Source organism: Ostrea edulis, chromosome 5 (assembly GCF_947568905.1).
Source record: "Ostrea edulis chromosome 5, xbOstEdul1.1, whole genome shotgun sequence".
NCBI classification, from domain to species: Eukaryota; Metazoa; Mollusca; class Bivalvia; order Ostreida; family Ostreidae; genus Ostrea; species Ostrea edulis.
This window is the reverse complement of record NC_079168.1, coordinates 65,279,275-65,290,198: the sequence shown is the minus strand read 5'-3', so window position 1 is coordinate 65,290,198 and position 10,924 is coordinate 65,279,275. Positions and strand designations below refer to the sequence as shown.

Here is a 10,924-nt window from a genome sequence, read left to right as displayed (position 1 = left end):
TCTTGGACATATTCTTGATGATATATATATTGAGCTAAAGAATATTTTGCAATTTATGTATAGCCAACCCCACCTTTTTTTTCATAATGGGTCCAAAAAATTGCTTACACTATTCTTTACATTTGCATCTACTTGTATTTACATAAAGCATTATTGCAAAATATCTCACAGGTGATTAATAAAAAATTACGAAATGTAATTTCTGATCATATCTGACTGAAAAATCTTTTGTTATACCAATAATTGAATGACAGCTATGATTTCATATTTCAAGTGTTATGCTTGAACAAGTTAATACCTATTCTTTAAAAGGGTATAGGATATGTATTTTAATACCTGCACTTGCATTTGATAGAATACCAGAAAACATTCAGTTTTTTGTAAGATACACACAAATTAATGGATGTTAACAAATAATGATCATGATGGATTTAAAGTTTTCTTTCAATGCAATCTGGATCTTGGCATTCAATAGTCAAGGCAATGTATTTGAAAGGAAATTAGATATCATTTGAAAATTTTATTGAATATATTGACAATGGTACCAATAAAATAAAAAGTTGTAAGGCAGGCAGTAATGGATTCATCAGGTATTCAGCAGTTTGAACACTGTCCCTATACAGGCCTGGGTTGTAGAGTTTGAACAGGTCAATACCTCTTTCAACACACCATTGTCATAATGTATCCCAAGGAAAAAATTGTCAGGAGATCTTTACTCATTAACCTGCAAAAAAGTTTGAATTGATTTTAATCAGTTCAAATCCTGGAGATTGAGGTTTCAACTGATGGTACAAGTTAGAATATGACAAAGCTTTAAGTGAATTGACTCTTCAACAGATATTCTCGAGGGATAGGCAGCAACATGCTCCAGGTAAGCATCAATGAATTGGATGTGTCACATGATAGGTAAATCCATACAAATCGTTGAGTTATTGTGTATTTTGACGGAAGTTCAAGTGATTGTTGTAACTGATGGAGCAGGAAAACACATTGTAGATTTCAGTGTTGTAGTAACACACAGGGACTGTATCAAAGGATGTGTTGCGCTGAGGGCAGCTCAAAAAGTAGGTTTGTCTCTTAAAGTTTGAAGCGACATTGTTCACTTTACAGATGGCAGATTAAAAAGATTGTTTCCAAAGTTTATAGATTTTATACTTTTCACTAGTGTTTGAGTTATATAAGAAATATATATATATAATTATGATATAAGCTACAGACTTATTTGAAAAGCATGTGAATTGTTCCTCTGATGCAAATATACCCCCAAGATCGAAGATTTGGATTGTATAGCTTTTGTTTTATCTGTCTGCAACTTTAAAATTGCGGGTCAAGCTTTTTATCTATGTAAGATAGAGACCTCATGCTATAGTGAAATGAAAGGTCAAATTGAAAGATGACATCAACGGTCAACTTAGCAAATAGCCAATTTGAATTTAGTCAAGATCAAGGACTAATCTATTCTTATTGTTCAAAATTCAAAATCAATATAGTATCTTTTAAGTTTTGTCTGTCTTCAGGTTTTAACTTCATCCTAACATTAAACTACTTTAAGATATATTAATTGATGACTGTTTAAGCTGTAAGTCAGGTAAAGGTCATGGTCAAGTTTGCCATGGAAGATTTAGCTAAAGTCAGGAAGATTGCGTTTCACAAATTCAAAAACTTTAAAATGAAAGACTTCAACCATCACCGGTAATCTATAGATATTTTCACTGTACATAGATTTTTCACAATTTTGCATGTTGAGTGAATTCACCAAAAACCATTTTGTAGATTGCATGAATGCAGGAGTGTATTGTATCTGATTGGGTGACCGTAGATACATGTCAAGGAATGATATTGATTTACTTAAAGACTGATGTTAATGTCTTATATTTCATAAATTCATCATTGCCAAGATTGATTCATAAATTTAACATAGATTTGCAAAATGAAATCAGTACAAAACTTTCCAGATCTGTGGACTATTTTCATTATATTTTAAATGATTGTGTACATTTCGTATTTAAACTCTACAATATGTATAGGTAAATCTTTCATTTTGTAACCAGCAGTACAAAAAATTGAGAATAATCTCTTAGTATCCTCCAGTTCTGCGTTTTATTTGTGAGTGGCTTTGTGCCTGAGGAAATCATCAATATAATGAAGATTGCATATTAAAGCTGCATTTTCTGATGTTTTATAACTCATTGCATTATATCGCAGAAAAGAAAACCCTCTCATTGCATTGATTTATTCCTGTCAGCCAACACTGCATGCAGACAATACATAAGGAGATTCATGAACATGCAATATATATATAGGAGATTAATTGACCAAAAGGCACTTCTCATTAATAATAAATGGAAAGGTTGGGGAAAGCCATGCACTGTAGAGTCTACATACAAAGTCTTGGTATTGGTATGTGTTATATGTAATTCTATTTTCTCATTCATCCTTTTTGGATACTGTATGGGTTTTTTTTAAAAAGTAAAAAAAAAAAAAAAAAAACAACTTATGCAGTATTTTGATTTTGTCTTTTGAATTGATTATCCATAAATCATTAGATTGTGACATGATATGCACTGGGGAAATAGAAAAATTTGGTCTGTAGCCTTGCTTCTGATATTTCATGTTGACATATTATCCATCCTCTCGAGATTCATTATGTATATCAATATGCCCTCCCCCGTCAAGTCTGCTGAAGGGATTATAATTGCATTTTGCAACACTTCCTATTTAGATTGCAGGCGAGATCGGAATAAACTGGAAATCACTGAAAACAGATTTAGAATGTATAAAAATTGCTCTAATGTTCCAAAATTAAATAGTCCTTGAAATATTTAAACTGCAAGTGGCTGATATATGGGAAATATTTAAACTGCAAGTGGCTGATATATGGGTCACAGACAGGAAGGGTCCGTACATTGGTGGAAACCTTTGTATCAATGGCTGTGATTTACATTAGGTTATATTGAGTGCTACAAAGAATGACAGCCGAATTATTGGAAAACTATATCTCGATCTCACTTATTGGGTCATCAGGCTGCTTGACTTGTAAAGTATGAGATTTCCCAGTGGTTTTGTAATTATTCAGAAATAAATTGCAAAAGCATGTTCATAGAAGGAAATATTCAAACAAAATGAAATAATTGCAATAAAAAGAGCATTTGATTTTATTAGTCATTTGATCGAAAATCGCTGCCTGCCCGGGTAATGGGTTTCTGAGCCAAAACATCAATTCTTTCATTTCTTTATCTCCTCAAATAAGAAGGAAGTGCCGGCCATGAATATGGGGGGGTTTGTGCATTATTTATCCCTATCATTTTATTGCTTCTTGTGAATGCATAAAAACTGAGACACTCTTTGTTAGCTTAGGGCTACTTTCTGAAGCATGCAGCTGGTTTGTTTATGAAGTGATAGAAGAAATCTAATAACGGTCATCCAGGGACTTATTTGTTAATACTGACAAAATTAATCTCGGTCAAAAGAAATGGTGTGTTACACTTTTCTAATCACCTATTAGTTGTTCATTTGACTGCCAGTAAATAGTTAATCATTGATGACTTATTTTTTTTCATTTCTGTATCTAACCTCGGGTTTTCTCAGAATGACTTTATTAGTGTTAGAGATGGCTGGCAATTACCATCAGAGATAATTATGCTTTAGATTTATGGAAGATTTCAGCTTCCAATAATGAAATATCTTATTGGTGATTGCACTGAAGTGTCATTGCTCTTTCTACACCTCTTAGGAGTAAATGAAAAATGTTGATACAAGCCAATATAAACCAATTTTATACATAGTTGTGCATATATCCCATAAAATCACTGTTGGGTATTAGTTGTGTCGGGAATAAAGGGTAAAACACATGTGTATATAATTTAACAGTTGTCTGTCTGAAACTATACACTTCAGACATTATATGATGCCACTGCCTAACAATTCCTCTTGACAATTTGGAAGTTTCTTTTTAAGATAAGCTGGAAATTTTGTATTTAGTCTTCTCCAGAACCACCAATTTGCAAAAGGAATTCTTGGACATTGGGAATGAAATTGTTCAATTAAAGGACCATGGTATTTCCAAATGGTAGAAAATAGGATGGAGTCATTTATTTTACACCCCCCCCCCCTCCCAAATTGGGGCCACAAAATAATCCCAAGTTTATAAAAATTGTTTCTCAGCAAGAATGAGGTTTGATTCAGGTGAGCATTGTGATCCACAGGCCTCATGGTTTTTTTTTATATATGGCATCATTAAATCAATTTTCTTGTTTGTATTTTCCATGAATTCATCTCTTTTAGAAAACTGAGTCATTGTTTTTTCCTTAATGAGAGGTTAGTTTTCGTTTTGAATGTTATTTCTGACAGTAAACAACAAAGAAGTTGAGCCATGCAAATTTTTATCATGGTATTTAAGGAGAGATTCACACTGATATTCGCTGGTGATCTGAATGTGGGCCTGCCTATTCACCTTAAGCTCCTAGTGTCAACTTCAGGGATTTTCTTTTTTCAATCTTCCTTTCCAAAGTCCTTGGTCTTTACTTATTATATGAGATTTAAATTCATAATTTTAAAGTACATTTTGCATTGAAACAGAATTTAAACCAATATTAACATTAGTTGCCAATTATTCAGAATAAATATACACAAGTTTCGAAGGATTAATGGGCAGTTAGCATTGTGAGTGTACTTTATCATGAGATGGTTTCAAGGTAATGATTTACACAGCTTTCTGAAACGTAATAGCCTCTTTTTTCCTGTGAACAAACTAAAACAACACTACTAAGCTGTGTTTCTGTGTAGATTCAGAACACTCATTTAATTTTTCAAAATTCATATTTTCACAAACATTTCTGTTGAATTGACATCAGATTTTTCAGCAGATTTGCACTGATCTTATCTGGCTCTGGAAATTGAAGTTACTTTACTACCATATGAATTTTAGAAAAATTATACTTGTATGTTAAGCGATGCATATTGCCCCAAAAATCAAACTTCAAAGTCAAACTTCATAAGTTTCATTATGAAATGAGTAAATATCAAGATTTTAATTAAAATTTCACATTGTAAAAACAATTAATTTCACAAATTTTAAGAGGAGAATGAACAAGTAAAAGTAACAAAAGTTGATCAGTCTTATAAATCCTATAAAGAATACAAAATTAAGAGAAGGGCAAACACGGACCCCTGGACACACCAGAGGTGGGATCAGGTGATTAGGAGGTCACCAGAAGGCATTCCCTGTTGACCAGTCATACCTGCCATTAGCCCTCTATCCCAGTCAGGTAAACAGCAATCTGTAATCAAAATCAGCATGCAAAGAATGGTGTGAAACATGCCAGAGAACATTCGACCCACTGATGGCTTATATTTGCTAATTAGATCATAGAATTTGTGAAATGCTGACTTCAATATTTCATTCAAGTTTTTTCACTGGGATATATCAATCCATCACTTGGTATATTGTATGTATAATGATTCAACCAAAGCAGTATCTGTGCTTTATTATATTATTAAATTCTGAAGCCAAAATTGAGCAAAACAGTTTTGTGATGTGTGTGTGTATATATATATATATATATATATCAGGCATCTGAATCCTGGATAAAGTTCTAGACTCAGTAGACTCAGTTCATTTCCCAAGCTGTTTTAAGCCTCACAATGCATAGACCTTACAATTTAGGGTTGTGCTCAATTACTCTTGCTTCAGATGAATTTGTTCTGTAGAATTCCGATGATAACCAGTAAAGTTTATGGACTCCTCTCTCTCTCTCTCTCTCTCTCTCTCTACTTGTAATATTAATCACCTTGCTTGCTTCGGATGCTGATTGTGACATATATTTTAGTAGAGCTGTATGATCATATTGTAGTGTTATAAAAGTGTACATTCCTTTAGGTCCTGCCATGATCAATCTTACATAGGAGGTACACTTCCAACCTTTCATCAGGTGCCAAGTATGACCTAGGTATATTTTCCAGATGATTTACCATGTTAAAGATTTTAGAACAGGTTAAAGTTCATCAGTAAACAGCCCAGCATTGACAAAATTCTAGTGGTACATTTAAGAAATAAATTTCATTTTTGAAAATACATGAGGGTATGAACTGCAATGCTTTTTGCCAGCATACTTCATGAAGTGTATTAGCGCTTCATAAAAAGTATGCTGGCGTGAAGCATTGCTGTTCATATCCTCAAGTATTTTAAGAAATGAAATTTATTTTTTGTATTTATATTCACTTTCATTTCTGTCGGAATATTCCCAGCTATTAATTGAAATAGCTGTACTATATTTATCAAGATTCTTATGCACATTGTGCACATTCACGAGGAAATTGCTATCATTTCAATTGGTAAAGATATCCAATTAAAACTTTGGAAATGTAAATGTATACAATGTAGGAATACAGACTTGTCCTAATTCACATAGTGTGACTTGTATCTTCTCCACAAAATTTGTGATATGACCTTTAATATCACATGACCTTGACTCCTTTCTGGATGTGGGTGTGTTTGTTGTTTTGTTTGTTTGGTTTTTTTAATTTTGTTTTTCAATGTTTTTTTGTTGTTGTTAATATGGATAAAGATGTTCTCAAATTCAAATTCTCTTCAATTATGAAAATTAAATCTCATGAACTTTTTATCATCAAACATTGAAAATTATAGATCCCATCAATTTTGTGCAAATATCAATAGGCAACTTAGTGAAGTTATCTTGTTCGATGCTGTGTTCTCTTAGGGCATGTTGAAAATAGTATATGATACGACCATAAAATAATTTGTTAACAAGCTTGTACCTTCTACTGTGAAAGCTTTTCAAGGTTCCTTTACATTTTGTATTTTTTTTAAGGTCGCATGTTCAAAGATGATAGTTTAATATAATATACATGTAGTTATTAATTGCAGAGCTGAAACATTTCTCCTCAGGAAATAAATGTTATTGACTTGATACTTTGTAAAGACCTGGTACGATTTAATTTTCTGTGTGTGTTTTGGATACCGTACTATTGATGGTGTATTGCTTTGATCACAAGGAATATAGTTGATATAACTGACTGTATTAATTGTCCATTAGTAAAGGAACAAACAATGGTATAGAATGAGAACGGAGCCGACACCTGATAATTAATGACCGTCTACAGTACTCCCTCACCACCATTGTCAATTTTATCAAGAATTGTTTAAAGGGTTCATTTATTGATTTAAGTGTATTTCACAATTCCAAAACTCCACTAGAACTTTTCCATGCTTTGGTAATTGTATACTGAAATAATAGGCAACAGGACATGACAACATGCTGTAACAACTTGATGGTCGAATTTACAGGCATCCTCTCGCTTCCTTCTCTGGAGTGTACAAATGATGAACACTGGTGCTGTAACTTCCTGTTCATCTGGATTTAGTGGTATACTGTTGCTCAATTCTTTTAATTGTTCATCTCAGGTGAGTCCACTACAGAATGACTGAGATTAACAAGTTCACTCTGAATGACCAAGGCTGCTAGCATTCGCTGCAGATGTGAATTTCAATCAATTCACTGCAGGTGATTAAAAGTGTAGTAGTTTGGGCTATATGGACTGTAGGTATCGACCTGGGTTAGCTCTGGTTATAGAGCACATGACTGCAGGGGTCCCGGATTCGATTCCCGGTCCAACCACAAATTTTCTCCTTTCCTATATTACAATAACTTTAAATGCGGAGAAAAAGTATTTAGTACCACTGAATCTAACTTAAGGCACCCCAGTTCGGGTTAGGATGAATTAATCATTATGGACATTACAATCTTCATTAAGACAGACAGACCCATTAAAACTAAATATCAAATACTGAACTAAGTTACTGTGTGGATTTCTTGCAGGATTCTAACGGCTGGTTGTTTGGCATCATACCATAATGTACACATTGTTTTGGGGGTTATTACTTTTATTTAGTTGGTACTGTGACACAAATTATAGGTATTTGGGGGTCTAATGCCCTCAGTTTGTTACCAACACAATACATATTTTTTCACCTTTCCTGAGTGGCTGGAATGTTGTTGTATAAGAATGTTTTATTTACATGTAAATTAAAATTGCTGAATTAAAGAACTTTAAGGAACACAAATTGGTTGCTCTCAATGCAATGGTCAAGTATAAGTCTATAAATTTTCTGATTGGTTATAAAGATCATTGTGCAGTTTTAAAATTTTAAACAAAAAAATTGAAAGGAGAGTGGGGGGCATGGTTTACTTCAAGATCTCCCTCCTACCACTTGTGAAGAGCAAGGTTTGAAAGACAGTCAGTGTGATTGATAAAAAATTAAGACACTCGATCCAACAGGCTGCAAGCTCTATGGGTATATGAGTATATGAATTATGCAAATCGGATATGTTATATGTGTGACCATTTAGAGACAGACCAGTACATATTTCATTATGCCTTTTGAAGAAATAATGCAAACGGATAAAGGTAGACCACAAATATTGATTCAAAATTTAGTCATACTTTTGAACACAAATTATGACTCGATCCTATTGCAGGAATTAATTGACTCATTGTGAATTAACCTGCTTTTTTAATCATGATTTCTCACTTTTATAATGGTTTCAATATTCATACAAATCTGTCTTCACTTGGTAGTGTCAGGTTCAGGGAGTGGTTATCTCCATAGAGATCTATTTTGTATTGCTTATAGGAGTTATGAGATTGATCACTGTTATCTTCACCTTTCAAGTACAGGAACCTGCAAAAGTGTTCGCATTTGTGAACACTTCGAAATAGAAAAAATATGCATTTCTTCAGAAAGGTTAATTCTCTTTAGATTTTCTTAAAAAGATTTGCAAGTTTATATTAAGGCCATATTTAAAAGAATGTTTGTTTCCCCTCCCCCGGGTCTGACTTTTGAAACAGACCAGGCAGGCAGGTGTTTTTTTGTTTGTTTTTTTGAAAATTTTTGTTGGAAACACCTATGAAAAAGCAGCTCAGAGCACTGATAGTCATTTTCAATATTATACATCAGAAGAAGAGTATGCCATGTATTGGTCGAGCTTGTTTTTATCTTAGTCACTGGATTGACATGTCTGCTGGCATTTATAATTCATATTCTTGGACATGTTAGGGTGAATGCACTCAGTGGATGCAATATGTTGGTTTACTTTATGAATACCTACATAGAAACATCACATCTTTTCAAAGAAAACATTGAAAACAAAACCAAAACATTTATTCTTGACTTAGTAGAAACAGATGTACTTAATAAGATATCAGAACGATTTTTGTTCCGGAAATAAAAAAAAAAAAAATGCGTGATTTTTGGGTTAAAAAAATTTGACTTTTTTTTGGACCTGGCTGGGCAAGGGGAAACAAATATATTTTTATTTTTAGCCTAATATATATATATTAAACAATCTCCAGATGAAGAAATAAACAGCCTTTTGTAAGTCTGATTTCTTGGTCAGTTATTGTCATTTTTAATGGAAAAAATCCCATCTAATTGTGTATAGTACATAGTTATGCAACACATTAAAACTGTGAAATCAAAATATATAAAATCAAATCCAGTGGAGTAGCCGAGTGATTTAAAAGTGTGGACACACAAAACCTATGCAATTTAATCCTTGATCACAAGGGGAAAAAACTTTGCTAGAGACTGCAGACTTTAAAGTTTCTTGTGGGCATTGGGAGGAAGGACACATGCAAATATACTTCTGAGCCTCCTTTTGAAATTTGTGGACATGCCACCATTAACACCCCTCCCTCTTTAGCTAATCCATAAGTACACATTCACACATTTTCTAAACATGACTTCAAAGATTGTCTAAAATGAAATACATGTATCACTTAAGAATAAAACAAATTATGGATGTAATGAAATCATTAGACTTCCTGGGATGTTCATTATTGTCAGGTTGTACTGTATTTCAATCAGGCAGAGAATATTGTTTTAATTTGTAAATCAAATTCATAGAGGGATCATTGTACATTTCACAGTCCATTGCAAGTACGGTTTTAAGAATTTATTTTAGTGTTTGAAATATGAAGTTTGTCTAGTCTCCATAGCCCTCTCTCCTGACAATATTGCTCACTCAAATATTCATGAGTATTGATTCCTTAAAAATAGTTAATCTAAGGTGATAATTATGAATATTGATTAGGTTTTTGAAATTCATCGGACATGTTTGATATATGCCTTTCTGCGTCTGATCTGGGTAATTCTGATGAATTGTAAAAGTGGAGATTTTTCTTATTACCTACTTCAATGAATTATTTTATCATTGTCTTGGTTAACCCATTATGCTGAGAGACATTGATTCTTCCTGGGTTATCACTGTATTGAGGTGGGAAGACCTCCCTTTGTTCTTTGAAGTATATTGATTACAAATGTGTTTACTATAAAATTGTGTTTCAAAAATTAGAGTATTGACAATCTATTATCATGAAGTCTTGCATGTAAAGGTTTGAAGTATTCTACATGTATGTGGTCTACTAAAATCTTGTAGAGATGAAAAGTATGGTTAATTTGGTTTTGATTTCAAGCTTTTGAACATGGTATAATATATTTAATGGACCATATTTACCTAGAATATTCATACACAGGAATGATTTTGGGATAGATAGATATGTTTTATAAACTGCAAAGTGGTTTTATGAAAAACCCAAATCTGCTACAAATTATTTCATATAATTGTATTATGTATTTTTAAAGCAATATTAGCTGTCATTTTGGTGTTGAAAATTTTGTTGTAAAATTGTGATTTACTATTCCAATGTCAGAAAAAAATAAGATATCTAAACTTTTGTTATTGATATTTCTGTTAGAAAATAAAAATCTATTTTTAATCTGTTCAGAGGCTCTGAATGAAGCAAAACTACATTATTGTCTTCCCATACAAAAATTAATTTCTATATACCGTATTCCTATTTATCACGTTTACTCCTTTTATCCAGTGGATATCACTCATTACAT

General features: G+C 32.7%; 1 protein-coding gene across 4 annotated transcripts in view; it reads left to right on the top strand.

The window, feature by feature from the left end:
• The first annotated feature begins 569 nt into the window (after positions 1–569).
• The window catches only part of LOC125650131 (sodium channel protein 1 brain-like), a 57,292-nt gene continuing 46,937 nt past the window's right edge, over positions 570–10,924 (top strand). For 3 of the 4 annotated variants that reach the window (XM_056165142.1, XM_048878112.2, XM_056165139.1), the window contains exon 1: positions 910–1,064. The gene's annotated coding sequence lies outside the window, so the exon portion shown is untranslated. Of the gene's footprint in view, positions 872–909; positions 1,065–10,924 lie in introns of those variants that run through there. The other variant, XM_048878111.2, reaches the window with a different exon arrangement.